Source organism: Lepisma saccharinum, chromosome 2 (genome assembly GCF_977018435.1).
Source record: "Lepisma saccharinum chromosome 2, izLepSacc3.1, whole genome shotgun sequence".
Taxonomy (NCBI): domain Eukaryota; kingdom Metazoa; phylum Arthropoda; class Insecta; order Zygentoma; family Lepismatidae; genus Lepisma; species Lepisma saccharinum.
In genome coordinates, this window is record NC_139230.1 from 120,226,410 (window position 1) to 120,240,239 (window position 13,830).

Genomic DNA, 13,830 nt, shown 5'->3' on the forward strand with positions numbered 1-13,830 from the left:
CCAATCCAAAACGTTTCCACGCAAAAGGACCTTTGTATCCAAATCAGACACCATGGCTGCTCTGAATATTCACACTCCATCCTTTCGTCGTGCTCTAGCTGACACGAAATTTTTAAACAAGATAATAAATGGCAAATTAAGACCGGATCTCCTAATTAGTGAATTTACACTTAGGGTACCCCAAAAGCTAACGCACAACCTGCAACTCTTCCACAACCCAACCACTAGGCTATCCCTTCTACAGCGCTCCTTGTTTTACATGCTCCCAGAAATCTACAACAAACTTCCCCTGAATGTAGATATTTTCTTTCCAGAACGTAATTTTTGTATATTACTGACGAAGAACATGTAAATCAATCCCATCTTGTTATTGTTTTTATATTTTGTTATTTTTTATTTCTACTTTATGTTGTTTCAGTGTAAAATGGCCAAATAAGACTGTATCTGAAACTGAGTAAATAAATAAATAAATAAATAAATAAATTTAACGTTTTGCAGGTCTACGCTATACGTGGACATTTTCTGTCAGTATTCAAAAGTCTTTATAGACATGCAACACCAAAAATTCAAATAAATGGTTATCTGACGAAAGAACTTTATATTTATAAAGGTGTAAGACAAGGAGATCCTTTGTCGATGTTAGCGTTTTGTGTTGGACTGAGACCCTTCCTTTCTGAATTAGGCCGAAAAGTTCAAGAAATTAACATACAATCTACTACCATTAAGGTGTTAGCGTATGCTGTCGACATTACTGTATTAATAAATGAATGGTTCATTCTCACGCCCAGCGAGGTAATTTTAAGGTTGTACAAACGATACGCATACTAGGTATAATATATACGCACTCTATTCAAAGTATGATCCAATTAAATTATGATAGAGTAACAACTGGGGTTAAAGCGATATTACAAACAAGCAAATTTTGCAGCCTTAGTTTACAGTCAAGGGTGACCTTTGTACAGGTCTATGCACTGTCAAAGGTATGGTACATGGCAAAAATCCTCCCACTACGGAAGTTAGATATAAATAAACTTAAGAGCACAGAAAATTTGTTTATTTGGAATGGTCAGATATTGAGGGTAAAACATGTGTTACTTTATTTGCCTTTTGCCGAGGGAGGAATGAATCTTGTGAATATAGAACTCAAATGCCAGGCTTTACGTATTCAAGCTGACACGCAGACATTGGTTCAGCATCCAATCAGCCTCACAAGTAAAGTTTTGAGAAACGCTTTTGACTATATTTCACTAAAGGCTCCTATTGATATTACTAGACTGGTAGACATTTTATGCTATTTTAAGGCAAAAATAGTGGATATTAGTTATGCCCTATTACAATCTCCGATTATTACAATACCAGTAACATCGGAAATATATCGCAGACTATGTTAATTAGAACAACCAAAGTTATTGAGCAAAATCCCAGAATGAATTGGAGAGAAATATTGAATAATATTCAGGCTCACCATCTTACATCACGAATCCGACCAGCATGGTATATAATTGTCCACCAAAAATTAATCACTGGAGAGAGACTCTCTGATCTTAAATTAGTAAATACGCCAATGTGTGCTAGTTGTAATGTATCTGAAAATGTATCTAATAGTTTAGTCCATAGACTGAGTGAATGCCAAATAATGCAAACATCATGGCTCTATATAAGGAAACTTGTGAGTACTATTTTCTAACATCAGTGTATAACATCTCTGTAGATATTCTTTTATATCCAGCTTTTGCCTATTATCCAAAAGCAAAACGTAAAAGTGTACAATGGCTCTTAGGACACTATACCTATTTCCTATCGACATATCGACAACCAGATTTTAATATACAATTTGTAAATTATCTCAATCAAGAATACCACAGGATACCTCACTGTAAAAGAAATAGATTGTTTCCTAATTTTCTTATTGTAATGTTGAGTGCCCAAGGAGATAATATTACGTAAAAAAAGAAAAGTTAGTACAGCGCACTACGACGCCAGGTATATCGGGTTCGAATCCCGACTTGAGCATAGATATTCTTTGTGATGTTCCTTCATGAATTTTATCTTATCACCCCACATCCTCATCTTCGCGTTAAGCCAAAACTGGCAGAAGGCGAAGTAAAATCAATCTAATCAAATCAATCTCATATTTGGCAATTTTTTTCTTTTAATTTCTTTAATTTCTTCTAATGTCAGTGCTACGTATAACACACAACTCCGTCGTTGAATATCTCTTAAACAATAAAGTGAGTAGAATCGGCAGGCTCTTTGTACAAGAAAACTCGGTGTACCCTGTCAAGCAAACCAACACCAGACTGACGATGCTCGTACCATGACCGGAGAGAGGCTTTATCGCTAGTGTGAATACCCCCTGACCGTAAGCAAAGTGTGAGCGGACCGTTACCTGAGCGTTGCTTGAGCGTAGATGTAAATCAAGCATAAAATGAGCGGTATGAACTATAAAACTCAGGTATGGTGGTTTGGATGAAAGTTTTTCTCAATCATCATTGTAATACACTGTTTTTGTCGCGTTGCGTTGCTGAAGATAAATCCAGTGTGGTGTTTTAGAAATTTTCAGTGGGAGGTTGGGGGGGGGGGGGGAATTCTACCGACTGTCTAGGGACAGCATGATATAATGACTTTATGCCATATAACATTCCCCCCCCCCATGAATAAAATTTATCAAGCAGACGGGGACACAAGTACCCAGGGGTACCCATCCCCTACAAATACCACCCTGGATAAACCAGTTGTTGATTGATTTAGTTTATTTTACTTCACTTTTCTGCCACTTTTGGCTAATCGTAAAGATGAGAATGAGTGATGATATGATGAATGTGATGAAGGGACACTTGCAAAGAACACTCATGTCTATGTCGCGACTCAAGTTTCCGACCCTTGATGTGGTAGTGCGCTGTGCTAACCACTCCACAACGGAGGTCGGTGATAACCAGTGATATTAATAAGTTAATCGAAGTTAATTTCTTATATTTTTATGAGAATGTTCGACAACTCTCAGACATTGTCTTATAATGTTAGGGATTTATATAGGATGTACGAATGATATTTAATTGTAATATGTATATTTGTTCAGATTTGAAAGGTTACAGATACAAATATCATATTTTATATTGAATTCATTCAAATAATACACATGTTCATAATATTATTTCTAACCTTTCAATCAATATGGTAGATTAACATACATGCTGAGTTTGTTCTGTACTCCATGCAGAATGGGAAAAAAATGTGAAAGGGTTATCGTACACCTACATATATATCTAACCACATGTACTGCATTATCATGTTACAAATCTTTATTGTGTATTCTACTGTGACATGTCCTACACTATTGATGTACTGGTACCTAATTGTACAGAACCTATAGTCCTTCAACGCAAATAAATCAAATCAGTTTTTAAACATGAAGTCAATTATATTTTGCATTTACTTCAGGCTTCTTGTTTAATTCTTAAACAAAGAGCTTGGCAAATCTTGGTCATGGAGGGCGGGATGATGAGGATATTGCTAATAAGTACAAGCAAAATTGGGTTGAGGTACAGCTTCTAATATCCTTAGTAGGAAATTGCAATAAATACTGATAGCTATTAACTAATTGTAATAATAACATTCTATAATGAGAGTTAACTTTATCTTAGATAAGAATATTTGGCTGAAATGATGGCTGGAAAATGAAAACAGTGAAAGCTTGAAGAAGCAAAATAACTTGATTGAATCACTTCTATGATTTTCACCAACTTATCTGCATACTGTATACGCAAAAAGATATTACAGGATTACAAATTTACTTTTCCTTTCCTGGCTAAAGCAGCATGTAACAGTAAATTATGAAGTGTATTTGGTTAGTTTCACTGGTTCCATCATGGTTGTCTTTCCCAAAAAAACTAATAGATTTAGTTTGTACAGTAACTATAAGAATATCTTGCTTGATTCTCTTTTAAAAGACAGTTAATAAGGTTTATAAAATACTTAGTTTGTATTTTTCACATTAGTTAATCACTTAAATTATCTACAAATCATTGTAATAAATATATTTATGTTTTATAATTTACCCATACCATGTATTTTTTTTTCCTTTTCCGGTTCTACCAACAGTCTCTTGCACAAAATTTCCAGGAACCAGAAGATGTTAAGATGATAGGCATGCCAACAGCACTTGAAGAGAAACTGCTTCTAAAAGCGCAAGAGGAAAGAGCAAGGAGGTTAAGACCGTTGTTTTGTTGTAATCAGTTTGATCAGTAAGTACCTACAATAGACTGAAGAAATTCACAAATTTCCATCTGAAAATCGTTGATAGATATTGAAGTTTTCACAATATCAGATATTTACATTTCCAAAAACCACAATATATAGACTATTTGAACCATTTTCTAGAAACTTCAAATTTAAACTTTGACCCATTTGCTTCTAATTGGCTAACCTAATATAATATAAGTATTTTTAGTCAATAAAATATTATAATCATGTGAGAAAGAAGTAAGTACAAGTGTGTAGTAAATGCAAACTTTCTTATCACAGATTACAAATCTGGAGATTTAGAGACTTGTTCCACATGCAATTTAATTTCTACTTTTCTTATCGTGGGAAAATTAACTGATATATTAATATGTATGTGTGTATGAATATAGTACTATGTGTGTGTGTGTGTGTGTGTGTGTGTATGATTGTGCACTCTATTTGGTGAGGGGATGAGTGTATAGAGTGCATAGTACTTTCGTTTGGAGAAATGTTCGTTTTACTGTTATTCGTGAGTCATTTTGCTGAATATTACAAATAATAATTGTGTAATGTTAATCATCAAAGGTATGCATTGCAACTTACTACAAAACAAACAAGATTAAATACATATAAACACATGAAGATATTACAATGTAACATGTAGGTAAAGTGTTTGGTCCTAAACGTTGCCTGTGATTCATCAAGTCTTCAGACAAAGGAGGTTTTGCATACCTTTTGAAAATCGGTGAAAGGCAAAGTTCCTTTTCGAATATCAAATACACTCTTACACAAATTGCTATCGGAACGATCCTATTACATTCACGGCAAACTAGTACAACAATTGACAACTTTCATCACGATAGTAAAGCTGAGTGTTGTTCAGATATTGAGGGATTCCACATTATCATTATTACCACCTTTTAATCTTTATTTTCATTTTTCATTTTTCTTCTATAATTTGCTTCTGCTTCTGATTACATGTAGAAAGCTCTATTTTAACTAACAGATGAGCTTTTTTTTACATAAGAGATAATAGAAAGCTGTGGAGCAAGAAAAATGTTTTGCCAACCAGTGTTTGGAAGTAACTAGTTACAAGTAACAGATACCTTTTTGAAGAAATGTAAATGTAACAAGTTACTTTTGAAGTAAGTAATTGTATCTGTAACAGAGTTACTTCTCCCCTAAAGTAACGTTTTCAACAGTTACTTAACGACATTGTCAAAAATTATTGACGATTTGGTAACTTTTCTTTCTTCGTCATTCATTTGCCACACTTTCCTGTCAGATAATTGGAAGACTGTATATTTGGCTTTGGTTTGGTTTGAGTTGGTGTTTTAAGTCCAATTTATGTACAGTAAGGCTAATCGGGACTGAACCTACGGTTTAAAGTGGGATACGAACTATCGTGCCATGTCCCTCCACTGGGTATCGAATCCAGGACCCCTTGTTTGCAAGGCAACAACGCTGCCACTGCGCCGTCGGGAGGCCCGACTGTATTTGGCGAACACCCTATTTGCCTCAAGTAATACCCTATTCCTGGAACTATCCAAGTGGAGAGCGGCAAAAGGCATAATTCCCTGAAGTGATTGTCAAGGACAACCTCCCCTCATCCCTTTTCTCTCTCCAGGATATTTGCCAGAAAATAACATCACAATGAATGTGACAGTTATCACGTGACTCGGATCTGCTCATCAGCGTACAACATCTGTATTTCCATGAATCAGTGGAACAATAATACACGGAAGAAAGCCTACAAGGGATTTGTGTCGCGAGCGCAATAGGCCTTTACGAAATTATTTCTTAAGACCAGTGTGATAATTGCAACACTTATGTGGCAAACCAAGAAAGCCATCACACACGCTTGTTTAAGTAATCGTCTCTTGGAGGACTGGAGGCATATGTTTGAAATGTAATTATCAGATTTTAGGCAGTCAACAAGGGGTCCAATAAGAAAAAAAAATCCAGGATACCTGGAACAAATTTTATTATCTTCGTAAAAGTGTTCTTAACAACATATTAATTTTGCACCCCTCTCCCACTCTTGCTTTGGCCGCCATCTTTGAAAATATGTTTCTTGAAAATATCTAGCGTATAAAGCATTTTACAGCAAACTAGGTTATGACAATAATTAATGTACATAACATTTTCTACAAAAAATGTAGTGTGCATTTTGCTTCTAGGATATGCCGTTTATGTGCTGTGCTAGAGGAGCGAGAAATTTCACATTTTTCCCCATCCCATTTTGCAAGAGCGAAACTCAGGGAAACCTCTATTGCATGATGTTTGTAGCATTTACCTTCTATAAAACTGGAATTATTACATTTTTCTTACAGAATGTTATTTATGGGTTCAACTGGTTTTATCATTGCACACAGTAGTTTATTGGAAATATTTAGCGTCGCCAATATGCAGGATATGCTAGATCTTAAAGAGACGATAAACCCCAATTAAATATGTTGACTTCGTCCGAAAAGGTTATTTCACAATATAACAATGAAAAAGTTATGGTGAGGCATCTTGTCAAATATGACGACTGACCAGATCGTGATGCGCTCCTTGAAGAGTTGGTGGGTATGGCAGAGGTGTGACTGACTCAGTGCTAACTAAGTGGATTCTTTGTATTTCTACTACGTACTTTACAGATAAATTTGAAGAGCAGCATGTCGATGCACTACAGTCTTGTATATCAATGGATAAGCAAGACTTCCAGTTCTTTTATCAGTGATTCTCATCTCAAGCACCATTTCCTGAATTTAATGGTATTGAGTCAAAAATTACAGGAATAACGATGGATAAGTAAGTAAATTCTCCTGCCCGTTTTCAGTAATGAGTTAGAGATGTGAAGAACCACATCCTTTGTTAACACTCTCAGAAAGAAAAGAAGTTGGAGATGATATTTATCTATCAATGATAGAAAATTCTTGATTCACAGAGTTGTTTCCCAACAACGAGAAATAGTTTATACTATTCTAGATAGGTGCTTTAAGTAGGAAATGAAACATTGCAAGAAAAATATCATTATTGTCTTTGAAGGATAACGTACGAATGTGACAGAAACAAATACCAAACCTCTCTGAAGAACGTGCTCGTCGAATAATATTATCTTCTAGAGAGTTCAGATTTGATGAAAATGCCTGTGACAAGTCAAAGCACGTTTAATTCAAATGAGAAGAACAAGGGCCGATTCATCACAATGCGAAAGGATGAAATAGGCTGACGAAGATGCACGCACATCAACACTGCTATTGAAGCATCCTCTGTGAGTGAATCTGTGAAAATTGTAGGTGAATATGTTGACTTTTCTTTATCCTTCACTTTCTTAGTTGGGTCAATATCAAACAAACCTATGTGTACTTCTTAAAGAAAAGCAAGGAGTGCATATAAACAAAGTGTACAGGCTTAATTCCATGAAATACACGGTGAACATGCAGTTCGCAATGCGTTCAGTGAGGATGATACTCCTTCAGCGTTTTTCACGCACGGAAAACTAAAGTTTGTTTAGTTATTAGGGAACACGTCCGGAAATATAAGAAGCTGCACTGCAATGGTGTGCTCAAAATGTAACAGTGTTATAAAAGATGAAGGGGGCTTTCAAAACAAACCGACAAGCTGGACGTGTCCCTTGTCGCTTATGTGTCGCTCTGAATGGCAATTTTCTCAATACCGTGCATCGTGTCACTTCATCTGCCGAGTTAAGTTCGCTTTATTTACAGTAAGGCTAATCGGGACTAGACCTATAGTTTAAAGTGGGATCTGAATCATTATGTGCCTCCAATCCTTGAATACGATACGACGACGTTATCATTACGTCATCGGAGAGGCTCTCGGTTCGCATTTCGTCAAGCATGCACATTGATTTTTTTCTTTAGACTAAAGTGCCCCGTGAAGCTTGCCAATTCGTTGTGAAATGACCATGCCGATTTTGGTCTGTCGCCTGTCGCTTGTCGCTTCAGTCTGAAAGCCGTCCCGCATTTGGAGTCCATAGCATAGCGCCTTAGACCTCAAGGCCATTTGGGAGGACATTTAGAATTGGTAGACCTCTATTTTAATTAGAAATGAGACCCCAAATTACCCCAAAAAGCGTTTCCTTGTCTTTCGCTCTTGCAAAATGGAGCGGGAAAAAAAGTTAAATTACTCGCTCGACTGGCTCCTGAATGGTGCTTCGTGGAAGAAAAATGCACACAACCGTTTTTGTAGAAAATATTATGTAAATTAATTCTCATCATAACCTATTTTGCTGTAAAATGCTTTTCAAGCGAGATATTTGGGAGAAACTTATTTTGGGCGCCATTTTTCATAGATGGTAGCCAAAGCAGGAGTGGTAGAGGAGTGAAAAATTAATATGTTGTTAAGAACCTTTTACGAAGATAATGAAAATTTTCCAGCTTTCCCGGATTTTTTCCTTATTGGACCCCAAAAGCATGCCTGTTTGACTGGCTTATTTATTGATAACGCATAATTATAGACAACTTAGTTCACAAGAATTTGAAATTTATCTCACTCTATATACTCCTCAACCCTCCTGCCCTGTGAAAATATTATTGCATGGCGTCCAAATTCTTGAAAATTTGAAAATATTTAATAAAACGGTAGCTTCCTTTGTTGCAACCGTATGGCCTTTGATTATTTTTGTGTCTGGACTCACAATGGTTAAAATAGTTGAACGAACTAAAAAACATTCTCATGTTAGGGGAGAAGGTGGGAATATGACCATGGTTGTAATATGAAATTCGCTATAATTTACTACTCACTGGTGCGGTCTAATGTTGGCAGTTGGCAACACTTGCTAAATACTCACCATTACTCGTTAGAGCGCGTTGGACACAGTTTAGTTAGCGACGTCGTCATAGGGAAGAGCTGCAGGTTTTCGACTATGCAACAATTGTTGTAAGGTAAGAATTGTGCATGTTTTTGATGCATTATTAGTTTTTATTAGCAACTCAAAGTAACGTGTTGTCGAAAGTACTCAGATGAGACTTCCATACTAACGTAGTATTGAATGGGAAGTGGTAGATGTAGCTAAAGTTTTATGACGGTGCTTGGATTGATTGATTGATTGAGTTTGTGTTTTAAGTCCACTTTAGGCACAGTAGGGCTAATCGGGACTGGACCTACAGTTTAAAGTGTGATCCGAAGCACTATATGCCTCCTCCCCTTGATTAAGACGGTGCTTGGAAAATGTCTGCTGGTGGTAATATGGAACACTTTCAATTTGTAAGAAATACCTGTTCCATATTACAACCCCGGTTTCCATTGTTTCAAGTACACGATGCCACGAACACAACTTGGTCCTAAGAAGATAAACATGTAGCGCTTTGTAATTATCCTAGAGTACACTATATTGGCTACTCAATGAGTCGATCGGCTTTTATTTTGAACCTTACCATTATTTCATATTACCATCTCACTTTCCAAGCTTTCATATTACAAGGTTTTCTTTAAATTGTATATTTCCAAAATAAGTGAACAGTTTTCAATATACGTTCGGTAATACCAATATCAAAGATTATATTTACCTCTGCAATACGTGAAAATAATCAGAGTCATTAACTTGTCTAATGAAAGTGGATAGCAATAAAGTGTCCCATATTCCCACCTTCTCCCCTACATACACGGTATATAAAACTGATAAATTCGTACTTAAGTTGAAATTGTCCGATCCTTTTGTAGGAGGTAGAGGGAGTAAGTCGTCTGAGCCCTTGTTTACTTGTGACATTGACCAGACGTCCTCTTTTATCCGAACATGTCCTTCTTCTCAGGTATCTGTCCGGTGTCCGGGCGGATTTTTTAAAAATTGGTTGGTGTCCTCCTTTTTTGGAAAGAGTATAGCATTGACCATAGCACATGTGCTGCATAGATAATACATCCACACATAACGTGTTGGTGCGCGTTAGGTATTCGAACAATGGGAACAATACACGACCACTTCGCCCAACTAAGTCAACTCAAGTAGTACTACATACTAATGCAAGTTTCGTTTCATTTTTTGAATGTCCAGGTTTACCCCCAAATATGCCTAATTTGACAACTATTAGCATTATTCTGACTCGTTTCTTCGCCCTCTGAGCGCGTTCCAGTTTAATGGAACACACGTAGTTTGCGCAGTTCCTTTTCGATTGATTGATTGATTTGGTATGTTTACTTCCCTTTTTTACCACTTTTGGCTAATTGTGAATAAGAGGATGAGCGATGATGTGATGATTTTCATGAAGAGACACTCACAAAGAACACCCATGCCCAGGCCTGGATTCGAACCCGGACCCCTGGCATTGTAGAACTCTGTGCTAACAATTCCACCACGGAGGTCGGCCAGTTTCTTTTCGAGTCATACATACGCGATACAGAAACGCGTAGTGAGAATTTTGATTATTAAGTCATATTTACTTTTAAGAAATAACGAAGCGAAAGTGTAATTTCAACAGTGATCTCTCAAGAAAATATCCAGCTTTTAAAGGATAGAAGATACGAATATGAGGTAAAGTGTAAGGTGACTGTCACTTTTTGTGCTGTTGAAAGAGTGCTAAAAATGTTCGGGGCATTAAAATCATACTCCTTGTCCCAATCTAAACTATCTAAATTTTTTATTCGATTTTTTGGAAATATGTTAAAGCGAAGCTTACATTTTACATTTGCATTCACTAATGGCAATATTTCTTTTTAATATCCAAGAATTGGAAGAGGAGTGAAATTCTGTGCTTCAAATTATAGATATTCTGGTTATGAGTGTAAAATATTAAAGAATAGATTAGGAGATTGCTTTCCTTAAAGGTAAGAGGAAATTATTAAAAGAGATCATCTGAAAAGTATCGGTGAGCAACGTGTTGGTAAGATTGTTTATATTGATTAAATTACGAGTAATGGCAAATGTATTGCCATTTTTTTGTTGTGTCCTCTACCTTTATTATGTTTTTGTCCTCTTTTTTCGCCATGCTCTGTCCTCTTTTTTTTAATGTTTGTGTCTGGTCACCCTAGCCACACAAGAAAATTTCTTGCCTGAGAAGGGGGAGGACGATTCGGAGTTTATTTATCACTAAAATTATAGAAAACATTTTGTTATTGGTTCATTGGTTCTCTTGTTGTTTATATAGATACTAGCTGATTGACCGTCGTTGCCCGGGTATTTATTTATACCATTCCTCTATTAGAAAGGAAAGTAATGAATTCTAACTATAGTGTAAAGGAACTTGGAGTTGAACGGCATTGAGAGTGTTACTATTCATCTTAGCGACCCCGCATACTATAGATTCCACACTAATATCGGTCGTTTCTGATTATTTTACATGTCACCCCCTTCCAACCACTAGGGTTGCTAGAGGTGTATTGGAGTTGAACGGCATTGGGAGTGTCACTATTCACCATAGGTGTCTTACCCCCACAGCATTTCTTTCCAGATTGCAAGTGATATGTGTACCGAGTTTGGTTGAAATTGCTACAGGCGTTCGAGAGTTATGCTGGAACAAACACATTTACACACATGGTTGGTTAGTTGATTTGGTGTTTTAAGTCCAATTTATGCACAGTATGGATAATTGGGACTGGACCTACAGTTTAAAGTGGGATATGAACCACTTGTCCCTCCACCGGGTATCGAACCCGGGACCCCTTGATTACAAGGCAACGACGCTACTAATGCGCCATCGGGGAACTTACACACATACATACATTTTAATATATATAAGAAGATGTACGTATGTGCAGTTATACTGCGTATAATAATTAAAACTATTTACAAAATTATCGTTATTAATAACCAACAAGGACCAATTAATGAACACACATATTTTAGTATTCACTAAACCTCAGAAAAATACACATTAATGTTACATCAATGCTTTTTTGTTTAATACGTGTAGTTATATAGTACTAATTGTATTAATTATATAAATTACCATCATTACCATTCAATTGCACACTTCTCCAAATTTTACTTGACCGCCCTGAAAGTTTTCTAAGTCCAGAAATCGTTAATTTGGCAACATAGCTCTTGAGAACGAGCAGAGAGTAGCCAACATTACTTGAGGACCCTCTACTAGGTGAGAAACCCTGCTGTGAAAGATTTGGAGGTGCTTTTCATGCTTTTGTAGGAGATATTTGGGATTAAGTTCTGAAATCCGAACTTGGTTGATATCACATGTCCACTCTGCGGACAAGCTTCTCAAGGTGAAAAACATTTGCAAATGAATAATTATTATGATTTGAGTGATAAACATTATGTACAGAACTCATCTGATAATTGATTGCGTGCGAGTTGCCACGATGCAACTTGCCACGGTGCATATTATCGTTCATTTTGCCACAGTGTTATTTATCGGGTAAATCTCTCTGCAGGTGCGGAGCAAGTTGCCACGGTCGACCATTGGATATTTGTGTCGGAAGTTCAGGAAATCCAATATATATATATATATATATATATATATATATATATATATATATAGGAATATCCAAAATACATCAATTAGATATCTCCTGGATATCCATTTGTCCGCATACGTGATATCCAAATGATATCCAGAAATGGATATGTTTTGGACATTTCCGGATCACTTTTGGACATGTTTTGGACATCAAATGGGACGTAATCTTGACATTATGCTTTGATTTAGAGTTTATTGTACGTACTTTGGATATTGTATGGACACGAAAAGTACAATTTTTGGACTAATTTTGGATCTCATCTGGATATTATTTCGATATGAAAGGATGCATGCAACAGTCAACCACCAATGTTTGTTGTTAATTTTCTTGCTCCCCCTTAGAATAGGCACAAGTCAAGTTGGATAGTTCAATGAACTAACCGATCTGTAACTACGCACTGGTACTAATGAGCAGGCTGGAAAGTTCATATGAACTAACCGAACTCTGAGTAAGTCTGTCATATTTTTTTCACCACTTTTTTTTTGCGAGTGTTAACCCGTTGAGAGGGTTATGCCCTCACTTCTGTAAGTGATTTCATTGTAATTGATGTGTCTTTCATCATTTTGGAGGGTCTAAGTGTTTTTTTATATTGCATGGTCCTTTTCTTATTAAGATTGGTGATTCGTATGTGTTAACTTAATTTTGGGCGTGGTTGAGAAGAATATAAATATGGATTTCGATATTTGGAGTCGGAGTATTGTTGGTACTGCTTAGGCTGTAATGGTGGGATATATATGGCGTGATAACTGCGATGGATGATATATATCGTACTCGCGATTCTGTGGGTCTACATCATCTAGATAACATGAACACATGGTGAGCAGGTGTTGTAATGGCGTATACATATGTGTAGATGCTGCATCAAGTCGAATTTCAAGATGAATGGTATTCCAGAATACCGGTTTTTCGGATTTCATGGCTTTGTTTATGTATCGTTGACGAAGGCTCTCGATGTGATACAAAATAGTCGGGAAGGAAATTCTGTCATACAGTAATACTGTAGTATAAGGTAATTAAATCCGGAAAGCCAATCTAAATGGGTGCCGATCAAAGATTTCCAGTTGGTAGTAGGAGGAGGCAGAAGGCCCATCCAAGCAATATGCCCGTGAATGATGGCTGGGCGCAAGAACCTTTTGTAGGTGGTTAGGACTGTTGTCTGGTGTAATCCCCAAGATGTACCCACAAGTTTCT